This window comes from Dasypus novemcinctus, chromosome 9 (genome assembly GCF_030445035.2).
Source record: "Dasypus novemcinctus isolate mDasNov1 chromosome 9, mDasNov1.1.hap2, whole genome shotgun sequence".
Classification (NCBI taxonomy): Eukaryota; Metazoa; Chordata; class Mammalia; order Cingulata; family Dasypodidae; genus Dasypus; species Dasypus novemcinctus.
Window position 1 is genome coordinate 98,695,073 of NC_080681.1, and position 13,299 is coordinate 98,708,371.

The window sequence follows — 13,299 nt, forward strand, 5'->3', positions numbered from 1 at the left end:
TTGGGGTATCCTATTCTAACCCCTGTTGAAAATGTCAACTAACAACTCAAATTTGCACCCAGAATCCACGTGGGCGGAGTTGCCAAGCTGCTGGTTAGTAGAAAGGATAGGGGCAGCAATAATTCCTATTATTTTCCTTCATCTCCACTAGTTCATGAGGGGCCTTAATGGAAAGATGTTTATATAATAAATATGGCCCACGTATATCAATTGGCCAAAGAAGAGTCTGTGCTATAAAAATTATCATTAGGGAAACGGACTTTGGCCCAGTGGTTAGGGCGTCCGTCTACCATATGGGAGGTCCGCGGTTCAAACCCCGGGCCTCCTTGACCCGTGTGGAGCTGGCCCATGCGCAGCGCTGATGCGCGCAAGGAGTGTCGTGCCACGCAAGGGTGTCCCCCGCGTGGGGGAGCCCCACGCACAAGGAGTGCGCCCGTGAGGAGAGCCGCCCAGCGTGAAAAGAAAGAGCAGCCTGCCCAGGAATGGCGCCGCCCACACTTCCCGTGCCGCTGAGGACAACAGAAGCAGACAAAGAAACAAGACGCAGCAAATAGACACCAAGAACAGACAACCAGGGGAGGAGGGGGGAATTAAATAAATAAATAAATCTTAAAAAAAAAAAATTATCATTAATTCATAAGTCAAAATAGAATAATAATAAGGCATCATTCTATATACACTAATTTTAAAAAATTACTACATATTCAATGATCAAGATATTATAATGAATTGGTACACTGGCATTTTATACCAGTACAATCCTTTGGAAAGCAATCTGGCAATATTTACCAACAACCATAAAACTGTTTCTGCTCCTTTACTTATAATTCCGCCCCATTACATACTGAAACACTTGGAATCAGACAAACCTGGGTCAAATCTCCACTCTACCACATGTAGACATGCGACCTTCAGCAATTTCCTCATCTGCAAAAAATCTCATAGGGTCATGGGAGGAACAAAATAATTAATGAATGGCAAATGCCAAGCACAGAACTCAGCACTACTAGGTGCTGAATACATGGTAATTATCCCCTCTCTTCCTTACCCACTACTCTGCTCTGGGGGTAGATCCTTATATTCTTTTCTTTCTGTGTCATCTCTTCCATTCTCATGGCTTTACTTTTCCTTACTATTTTAAATATAGTAAATAAAAATAAGAAATAAAATGAGGAAAGCAAATTAGTAACATCCATTAACAGACTAGTACTTATCTCCCTTTCTTCTCATAGGCTGGCTCCAGAAGCCACCCCCTAACAATCTTCTGGCACAAGCAAGCAGGAGGTTAGTGGTATCATTTCCTGAAACTAAAAACACTGGAAGAGGAACAGATTTGGCAAGAAAGATAATGAGTGTGGTTTCTGACATATTAAACTTAGGGTGCCTTCAAGATAACCTAGGTACACAAGTCTCACACATGGTTAGATATTGTTATGGAACCCAGAAAAGAGGTTCCACTTAGAGAGTCAACATATGAGAGTTAACTCTTTGAGAGTTAACAAGCATAATTAGTAACTGAAGCCACAAACATCTTCCAGTACCCTCAAAGGGTTTGTGTTGCATAAATAGAGAATAGAACAAGGGCAGAACCCTAAAAAATACCACTTACCTCAAGTCCCCATATCAAAACAATAAAATCCTGTGGATCTCACCTCCTAATATCTTTTATTTTATTTTATTTTTTTTAAAGATTTATTTATTTATTTAATCCCCCCCCCCCCCCTTTGTCTGTTCTCTGTGTCTATTTGCTGCATCTTGTTTCTTTGTCCGCTTCTGTTGTCTGTTGTCAGCGGCACAGGAAGTGTGGGCGGCGCCATTCCTGGGCAGGCTGCTCTTTCTTTTCACGCTGGGCGGCTCTCCTCACGGGCGCACTCCTTGCGCATGGGGCTCCCCCACGCGGGAGACACCCTTGCGTGGCACGGCACTCCTTGCGCACATCAGCACTGCGCATGGCCAGCTCCACACGGGTCAAGGAGGCCCGGGGTTTGAACCGCGGACCTCCCATATGGTAGACGGACGCCCTAATCACTGGGCCAAAGTCTGTTTCCTAATATCTTTTAATCCTCTCTATTTTTCTACATCTCTATTGCTATTTTCCAAGGCTGGATCTCTTGCCTGAATTAGTCCTACAGCCTCCTACCTCTTTACCTCTAGTTGTGTCACCATGGATCCATTCTCCCATTGCATTCAGAGTGACCTTTCTAAAACATAAATATTCATTCATTCAACAAACATTTACTAAATGTTTATCAGTCAGTGAACAAAGTAGATTTGGTCCTTGACTTCACGAAGATTACAGTCTAGAAAGGGACAGAGACAGCCAAGTAAACAAACAACGTATATTTTTTAAAAGATTTATTTTATTTATTTCTCTTTCCTTCTCCCCCCGCCCCCGCCCAGTTGTCTGTTCTCTGTGTCCATTTGCTCCGTGTTCTTCTTTGCTTCTGTTGTTGTCAGCGGCACAGGAATTTGTGTCTCTTTTTGTTGTGTCATCTTGCTGCGTCAGCTCTCCATGTGTGCAGCACCATTCCTGGGCAGGCTGCACTTTCTTTCAGCTGGGCGGCTCTCCTTATGGGGGGCACTCCTTGCACGTGGGGCTCCCGTACGCAGGGACAACCCTGCATGGCAGGGCATTCCTTGTGCGCATCAGCACTGCGCATGGGCCAGCTCCACTCGGGTCAAGGAGACCCAGGGTTTGAACCGCAGACCTCCCATATGGCAGACGGATGCCCTATCCATTGGGCAAAGTCCACTTCCCAAAACAACATATTTTGAGATTAAGTGCTATGAAGGAAAATAAGAGGTTTTTTGTGAGGCAGAATAAAAAATAATTGGAGGTGGTGAATATTTGATATGAGTGGTCAAGAGAGGTGGACGGGTTTTTTTGTTTGTTTGGTATTTGTTTTTGGTTTTGTTTTTTTAAAGGACAGGGGTAAATTATTATCAAGGGCATGTGAGTTGGAAGAAGGGATTTTCAGAGTTAAAGTGTTCTAAAGATCTTTGTACTGTTTAGGACAAGGTTAAGGTATTGATTTACTCTAAACTTGATAAGCTTACATGATAAAACTTTTAAAAAGCTTAAAAAAATTTTTTTTAAAAACCTATAAGAATAGAAATAGAGGGAAGCAGTTGTGGTTCAACTGATAGAGCATCTGCCTACCATATGGAGGGTCCAGGGTTCAATACCCAGGGCCTCCTGACCCATGTGGTGAGCTGGCCCATGTGCAGTACTGCTGCACAAGGAGCATCATGCCACGCAGAGATGTCCCCCCATGTAGGGGTGCCCCACACACAAGGAGTGTGCCCCGCAAGGAGAGCCACCCCACGCAAAAAAAGCACAGCCTGCCCAGGAGTGGCACCGCACACACAGAGAGCTGACGCAGCAAAATGACACAACAAAAAAAGTGACACAGTTTCCCCAGTGCCGCATGACAAGAATGCAAGTGGACACAGAAGAACACACAGTGAATGGACACAGAGAGCAGACAATGGGGGTGGGGGGAAGGGGAGAGAAATAAAATAAATCTTTAAAAAAAAAAGAATAGAAATAGGATATGTAACTTCCAAACCATTAGATAAAGTACCTCTATGATGATAAAAGAAATTGAGTCAATAGTTAAAACATCTCCCCCACCCAAAAAAAAAAATCAGTTTTACAGGTGAGTTCTGCCAAACATTCAAAGAATAACAGATCATTTCTTCAATCATATACAAACTTTTCTGGAGAGTGGAAGATGGAATATACTCCAAGTCAATAAAATCTCAATACCAAAACTAACAAGGACTGTACGAGAAAGGAATATTACAGGTCAATCTCACTCACAAACAAGACTGTTAAAAGCCTGAACAAAATAAAAAGAAACCAAAATCTATTGATGTATTTAAATATATATATGTTTATGTTTATAATATATATATACATATATATTTAATGACCAAATTGAACTTTTCCCAAGAATGTAAGAGTGGTTTAACATTAGAAAGTCTATAAATGTCAGATTAAAAGAGAAAAACATGGGAAGCAGATGTGGTTCAATTGATTGGGCTCTTGTTTACCACATGGGACGTCCAGGGTTCAATTTAGAGGGCCTGGTGAAAGACAAGCTGGCCCACACAGCGAGCTGGCCCAAGGGGAGAGCTGGCACAGCAAGATGATGCAACAAAAAGAGACACAAAGGATAGACAATAAGAGATGCAGCAGACCAGCAAGCTGAGGTGGTGCAAGAGATTAAGCGCCTCTCTCCCACTCTGGAAGGTCCCAGGATCACTTCCTGGAGCCACCTAAAAAGAAGACAAGCAGACACAGAATAACACACAGCAAATGGACACAGAGTAGACAGCACAAAAACAAGAGGGTGGAGACAAATAAATCTTAAAAAATAAAAATTAAAAAAAAAAAGAAAAATATATAACCATCTCATAAATGCAGAAAAATTATTTAATGAAATTCAACACCAATTCATGATGTTTTAAAAAAATCTCTTAGGGGAGTAGATGTGGCTTAAGCAGTTGAATGCCTGCTTCCCACATGGGAGGTCCCGGGTTCAGTTCCCAGTGCCTCCTAAAAACAAAAACAAACAACAAGAAAACAAATGAAAAACCAACTCAGGGGAGCTGATGTGATTCAGTGGTTGAGCACTGCCTTCCCACATACAAAAATCTCCTAGCAAGCTGTAAAAAGGGGGTTTCTTAAACCATTAAAAGGTATCTACCAAAACCCTGCAACAAACATTTTTAAAATATTCTATTGTGAAAATGTTCAAATACACACAAAATTAGAGTAAATGGCATAATGAACTACCAATACATCCACCATCCAGATATAAAAATGACAAAATACAAACTTTATTATTAACAGTAAAATATTAGAAGCATTTTCTTTAAAATCAGGATCAAGACAAACAGGTCTTTGCTTCTTTAAGCACCATACTGGAAGTCCAGTCAGCATAGTAGTACCAAAAGAAAAAGAAAGAGAAGGAAGAAACAAAACTGTCATTATTAACAGACAATATGATTGACTACAAAGAAAAGCCAAAATACTCTATAGACAAATTGCTATATATAAAATAAGAGCATTTAGCAAGACTGCTAGATATAGATTAGTATTTTTAGAAATACACTGCATTAAAAAGATAATAATTTACAAGAGAAACATAAATAAGAAGGCAGTGAGGAAAAATTTGACAAAAGCTGTGCAAGACCTATACAGAAAAACTTTGAAAAAACTGTATTAAATATATTATAGAAAACCTAAATAAATGTAGAGAAAAGTTCTGCTTCTATTAGGAAATTTCATTACTGTATTCTCAAATACATTTGGATAGCAGATTCAGTGCAATTACAATAAAAGTTCCATCAGGTTTGTGTGAGTTTGTATGTGAATCACTTGACAAGCTTTTTTAAAAATTTGTATGGATGAACAGAGGCCCTGAGAATAGCAAAGACACTTCTGAAGAAAAAGAATAAGGTGTTGGAATTTGTCCCACCAAATATCCAGTCTCATTATTATACAGCTATGGTAATTAAAACAGTGGGGCAGTGACATAGTGGCTTGTATAACAGAATAGGGAAACCAACCCATGTATGTATGGGAACAATGCTGTTATGATAGAGGTGACATTGCAGACCACTAGGCAAAGGATAGACCAATCAATAATAGAACTGGGACAATTGGCTATCTAAATGGAAAAACAATGAAATTGGAATCCTACCTTACGTTACAGAAACACTCTTAAATTTTTAGGTTCTTTGCTATATTGAAAGGAAGAATTCAGAGATATGCCAGAAAAATGAAGCCAGTAAAAAGAGTTTATGAAGAAACAAGATAGTACACACTGGAGACATAGGTGCGGGCATGCTGCTGGGTGAGACCCACAAAGTGGGATGTGGGATAGGTCTTCTTAAGGCCCTTCCTCCTGCCCCCTCCCATATTAAGGAGGGAGCTCAGCTATTTGCTATACTGATTGGTTGCCTTCTACCTTCACCTGTTAGCTTTCAGGGCACCCACAGGGAGGCCTTTCTGTTTGGAGTTATCTGGAGCTTCTTTTGAGCCACAGAGTTTCAAATGGGACTTTGTGACCAGGGTCTTGGCTTGGCTGGCTTTTTGGCTGTAACAATTTTGACAGTTCCGGCTTTGTTCTCAAGTAGCTGCCTTCCCTCAGGGGGCTTCCAGGGGCGAGGGGATCATGGCCATGTTCTGACCAGTATCCCTCATTTCCTATATTATCCTGCCTCACTTATCCCATACACAAGTATCAAATCCCAGTAGATTAAGACTTAAATGTGAAAGACAAGTCTTGAAAAATGTGCAGAGAACTTTGAGGTGGCAAAGGATTTAGGCACAAAAAACCCACTAAACATTTGAAAAAGACTAAATTCAACTATGTTAAAATTAAGAACTCAAGCTCATCAAAAGACATCAGAAAGTGAAAAAGACAAGGCAAAAGCTAGCAACAAATATTTGCAATACACATAGCTTTCAAATGATAAGTATCCAATATATATTGAGAATTCTCAAAAATTAAGAAAAAACAGACAACCATATAAAAAATAGGCAAAAGTCATGAATAGTATTTCACAGAAGAGGACACATGAATGGTGAAAAAATATATATAAAAAGATGCTCAATCTCATAAAACCACAATGACACATCAATTTCCCCCAATAAGTTGGGCAAAAGTGAAAGATGCAATGTAATAGAAACTTTTAGATAATGTTGGTGAAAGAGTAAATTGGTACAACTGAGGACATTAGTACAGGGTAATGGAGGAGAAGATGACCCACAACATGGCTGAGAGACAACATGTCAGGCAGATCACAAGGCCAGCAGACAATATGGCTGCAAGACCTTGATGGGACCTTGAGTTTAACTTTGAGGTCCCAGTTTCTCTTTCCAGGACCTCCCCTTGGCCCTGGATATTCTGCAAAGGCCTTGCCATTGGCCCCTACCATAGGTGGGATAACCAATAACTGCTGGGGCCCATCCCCTTATCATTAGCAAGGGGGTGGAATAACTAACAGATCACACAGCTCACTCTCTCTGCCTAGAGGGGCGAGCACCAAATCTTGGTGTATGTTTCCGTCTTTCTCTCCCATTTCTCAGCAAACTCTGTTATTTCCCCCATTTCCCAAATAGATTATTTTTACTGGCCTAACTAAACTGGCATATTCATAAGTTCTCTTATGCATCATAGCCAAGAGCCTAAAGGAATCCAACGCTTCTCCATGTTCACAACCTATTTAGAAACAATATCGCACTATTTTATAAAGTTGAGGATGTGCATATGCAAGGAACCAGCATTTGCCAAGAGGACAGATGCACAAGAACGTTCTTAGAAGAACCACTGGTAATAGCAAAATATTGGAAATAACAATAAGTCCACCCATAATAGAACAGATAAATAAATTATGAAATAGTCATACAATGAAGAACAGAGAAAATAAATCACAGGTACTCACAATATGAATTAATCTCAGAAACATGATTCTGAGAGACGAAACAACCTGAAGTAGAATGCATACAGTATGACTATATAAAATTCAAAAATATGCATAAGTAAATTATATATGGTTTCAGGATATAAACATATGTGATAAACAATATAGAAAAGCAAGAGGGAAGAGGACTTGGCCCAATGGATAGGGCATTCGCCTGCCACATGGGAGGTCCATGGTTCAAACCCCGGGCCTCCTTGACCTGTGTGGAGCTGGCCCATGCTCAGTGCTGATGCGTGCAAGGAGTGCCGTGCCACGCAGGGGTGCCCTCCGCATAGGGGAGCCCCACGCGCAAGGAGTGCGCCCTGTAAGGAGAGTCGCCCAGCGTGAAAGAAAGTGCAGCTTGCCCAGGAATGGTGCCACACACATGGAGAGCTGACGCAGCAAGATGACACAACAAAAAGAAACACAGATTCCTGGTGCCACTGATAAGGATAGAAGCGGTCACAGAGGAACACACAGTGAGTGGACACAGAGAGCAGACCACTGTGGGGGGGAAAGGGGAGAGAAATAAGTAAAAAATAAATCTTTAAAAAAAAAAAAAGAAAAGCAAGAGAATGGTAGACCTAAATTTCAAAATGGTGTTTTATATTTGAGAGGGGAAAGAATGGGATTGGATGATGAAGAAAACACAGAATACTTCAAAAGGTCAAGTTTAGGAAAAAAGATAATATTCTTTTTTTTTTTGTAAATTGAATGGTGAGTACACAGGTGTTTATTATATCATTCTTTATACCACATATAACACGTTATAGATATTCTTTTGTAACTATCTATGCGACCACAGGCAAACTAATTTAATCTCTCTGTGCCTGTTTTCTCATCTGTAAATCATGAAAAAATAAATAGTAGCCACCTCAAAGTTGTTAGAAGAATTAAATTGCTTAATACATATAAAGTACTTAAATCATTGCCTCAACACCTAGTGTGTAAACATTCATTTAATGCCTGTTTTCAGTGCAGCACTCTTGCCTCAATTATGCCTAATATCTCCCATACTGAGACTTTCTGTTTTATCCTCTCTAGAGAATAAAATTCAATCTTTCTATCAAGTTGGATATAGCAGAGATGGGCATTCATCTGACTGTCGTGAAGTTGGAGAGTATCTGGGAGTCGAACAGATTTTTACCATTCTTTCAATCTATCCTGTTTTCAGGCTCGCCTTCTCCCCCTTGTCCAAAGGTTCTTGGTGTCTCCATTCCTAACATATATTAATATGTCTGTGCCTGTGTGTGTGAGAAAGAGATTAAGAGAGGAAAGGGAGGTGGTCTACAGGAAAAAAATGGTTTGCTTTTTGGCTTTCTCCTATGTTATTTTAGGATTTAGCTTTCTGGGATGTGCTAAGTCAGTTACCAATGGTCCACAGGCTTCCTAACTTTCAAAACTTTTTCCGTTTTCTCCTCTTCTATGTTCTATGTTCTTACAGGTTTGTGCCTTTAAAAAATCCATTTATTATTGTTTTTGCAGGATTGGTAGAGGAAACAGGCAAATCTACCAACTTTAACCAGAAGCCATATCTCACTCAAATATGAGGCCATATAGAATTGTTGTGGTTAAGCACATACGTGCCTGGGTTAATATCCCTGCTCCACCACTTTCAAACTGTGTGACCTTTGTTAAATTACTCAAGTTCTCACTTCTTCCATTTTAGCATTTATAAACTGGAGGTAATAGCACTACTTTGTTAGTTGTTATGATAATTAAATTAATATTTGAAAGAGCTTAGAACTTTGCCCATGTTGTAAGTGCTCAATAAATGTTAGCCATTGCTATTATTATTTGAGGACAGTCTCCAACAGGAAAGTCAAAGACCAAAACAAACAGTAAAAACACTTACCCCCAAATTTTATTTTATATCCTCAGAAAAAGGAAGATATTGCATTCATTAAACAAGAGAAGACTATAATAGGAATAAATTCAATTAAAGTATTAAAATAGCAGAATCTAAAAATTCATAGATTCAAAGATCTATGAAAAATTAAAAGACCATTCAAAGATAAAGTGAGGAAGTTATCCCAGAATGTAGAACAAAAACAGAGATGGAAAATGAAAGAAAATCAAAGTAATTATTCATGAGTGCCACAGCTGACAAACAGAATATCCCATTCAGGAAAGAAGAGAAGAAAAATGGAGAAGAGGACATTATCAAAGATCTAATAAAAGAAACTTTCTCAGAATCACAGGGCACAAATTTCCAGAGAAAGGAACCCTTCTATCACTACCACATTGAGGTGGGAAAAACACATAAGAGCATGTCATAGGTAAAATTTCAAAACGTTAGGGAAAAAAGAGATCTCAAAGCTTTCTAGCAGAGCACTTAGCATAGTTTTTTGTTATCTCTATTTTGTCTATTTATGTGAAGGTACGGTCAACGTCCCATCTCCTCAATAGACATGTCCAACCCCAAACACAGTGCCTGAAGAAAGAGTAAGTGCATAACCTTTGTTGACTCAAAACCTTTTTTTTTTTTTTTTGAAATTTTTGAAAACACACAAATCCTTCCGTAAGCCCTCAGAAATCCCCTATTTTCTATGGCAAGCATTTGGGGCTGGCAAAATCATTGCATCGATTAGACTGATGAATCCTAAAATACCAAATATTTTTAGGTTTTCATTATGCCCGGAAGCAAAGAAGCTGGGCTTTTACGTTCAAAAGACCTAGATTTGCACCCTGGCTTTTACTTCCAAGCTGTGAGACCCTGTGATTATTCAATTCCTTCAACAAAAATGCACTGGCCACCAGGCATGGGGGAGGGGTGCATGTAGGGAAGGGCACTTTGGAAATAAGTAAAATACAATCCTTTCCCTCCAGAGTTCAGTTACATGGGGAAATCCACAGGGAAAAGAAATACTGTCTTACGGGTCGGTTCCTGGCCCTCTCGAGCCCTTTTCCACATAGCTTCAAAATGGTCTTTCAAACTGAACATCCAATTACATTGCTTGCCTGATTAGAGTCCTTCGAGGACTCCCCCGTATCCTCTGGAAAACCCCAGTCCTGAGTTGTGGGTGAGAGCCTGGCGCACCCTGGTCGCAGCGTCCTCACAAGTCTGTGTCCCAAGACTCCAGCCACATCCGCTCAGGCTGGCGTGGCCAGGGCGCCCTCTGCCGCCCCCTCTGCCGGGGACGCCTCCTTCCTCCTCGTGCTTTGCCTTCGCACGTGGAAGAGCTTCAATTGACGTCCACCCTCAATGCGCGCCTTCTCACGCCCCTCCTCACACTGAGGTATCTGATTGGTGAGCCTGGAGGAAGCACTGAGCATGCGCGACCTAGTTCCTGTTTCCCCGCCCCTTACCCCTTTTTATTTTTGCCTCGGCATGCTGTAAAGAGCATGGTATGTCCCCTACCCTCCCCCCTTGAGGAATAATTGATATTCAAAAAATTGCACATATTTAAAGTGTTCGAGTTTTGTAAGTATATACATGTGAAACCATCACCATAATTAAGATAATGAACATAGATATCCCTCCCAAAATTTCCTCCTGGGCTTTTGTCATGCTCGCATCTGCTCCTTTGCAACCACTGATCTGCTCTATGCCACCATTGATTAGTTTTCATTTCCTCGTATTTTATGTTAATAGAAGTAAACTTTTTTTTCCCTGGCATCTTTCACTCATAATTATTTTGATATTCATCCATGTTGTGTGTATCAATCCTTTGTTGCTTTTTATTGCTGAGTAGAATTCCACTATAAAAATATACCACGATTTGTTTATTCATTCATATGTTGATGGACATTTGGGTTGCTTCCAGTTTTTGGCTATTACAAATGAAATTGCTATGAATATTTATTTGTATCTTAAGTTTTTGGTCATAATACTTTCATTTCTTTAGGGTAAATACCTAAGAGTTGAAGGGTTGGATCTTATGGTAAGTGCATAACTTTTAAGGAGGAATTTAGCTTTTTAAGAAGCAGCCAAGCTGTTTTCCAAAGTGATTACATCATTTTACATTCTCACCAGAAGCATATAAAAGATCCAGTTGTTCTACATCCTTTCAAACACTGTATTATTGGTTTTTAGCCCTTCCGGTGTCCTTTTTCTAAGGACAAATTATGTTAAGCACCTTTTCAAGTGCTTATTTGTCTTCTCATAAGTAAGCTATCCAAATCTTTTACCCATTTTTAAATTGGGTTATTTGTCTTGTTAATGAGTTCTAAGAATTCTTTGTGTATGTGTGTGTATATAATATATATATATTTTTAAGATTTGTTTTATTTCTTTCCCTTCCCTGCCATTGTTGTTTGTTCTCCTTGTGGCCAATCTGTGTCTTTTCTTTAGGAAGCACCAGGAACCAAACCATTCACCTCCCATGTGGTAGGCGGGCACCCAAATGCTTGAGCCACGTCTGCTTCCCTGTATATTAGATACATATTATATCTCTAATATATATCAGATACAACTCCTTTTTCAGATAGGTGTTTTGCAAATATTTTCTTCCAGGCTATGGCTTTCCTTTTCATTTTATTAACTGTCTTTTGAGGAGCAAAATTTTAAAATTTTGATGAAATCCAATGTATTAAAAATTTTTTTAATAATTCATGCTTTTTGTAACCATGTTTTTCAAACCCAAAGTCACTAAGATTTTCTCCCACATTTTATTCTAGAATTTTTATAGTTTTATCTCCTACATTTAGGTCTATTATCCATTTCAAGTTAATTCAAGTTAATATATATTGGAAGTAGGGGTCAAGATTCTTTCTTTTTTTTTTTTTTGTACATGGTTTTCCAATCATTCCAGTGCCATTTTTTGTAAAGATTACTCCCATTAAATTGTCCTGGCACCTTCACTGAAAATTGATGGGCCATTTATGAGTGGGTCTATGTCTGGACGCTATTATTTTCAACGTGTCTACATCTCTGTCTTGATAACTGTAACTTTATGATAAGTCTTAAGATCAGGTAGTGTATTATCTATTGCTGTGTTACAAATTCTCACAAATTTGGAGGCTTAGAACAACACACATTTATTATCTCACAGTCCCCATGGGTCAGCAGTCCAGTCATGGCTTAGCTGGCTCCACTGCTTAGAGTTTCACAAGGCTGCAGTAAAGGTGTCAGCCAGGGTTGGGCTCTCCTCTGGAGGCCTGACAAGGAAAGGATGAATTTTCCAGCTCCCGTGGTTGATAGCAGCAATCAGTTCACTGCAGCTTTGTATAACTGAGAAATTCAGTTCTTTGTTGGCTATCAGCCAGAGGACACCCTCAGCTTCTAGGGGCCACTCAAAACTCCTTGTCAGATGGCCTTTCTCAACATGGTTGTTTACTTCAAAGACAGAAAGGAGAGACTCTAAAGCAGGGGTTCGTAACCATGGGTCCACGGATGCCCAAGCTTGAATTGAAAACTCAAAAAACATTCTTGTGGGGACATGTTGGTGTAGGTGTGATATATTTATTAAATAATACACAGTATGGTGTGGACTTAGTATGATTTTTATTTTGATGTAGCATGTTCTCCTTTTTTTAATGTATTTCTCTCCTCTTCCCGCCCCCCCCCCGCCCCCTCTCCCAGTTGTCTGCTCTCTGTGTCCATTCGCTGTGTGTTCTTCTGTGTCCGCTTGTATTCTTGTCAGTGGCACCGGGAACCTGTGTCTTTTGGTTGCTTCATCTTATTGCATCAGCTCTCTGTGTGTGTGGTGCCACTCCTGGGCAGGCTGCATGTTTTTCATGAAGGGCAGCTCTCCATACAGGGCGCACTCCTTGCACGTGGGGCTCCCCTATGCGGGGGACACCTCTGCATGGCACGGCACTACTTACGCGCATCAGCACTGAGCATGGGCCAGCTCACCACACAAGTCAGGAGGCCCTGGG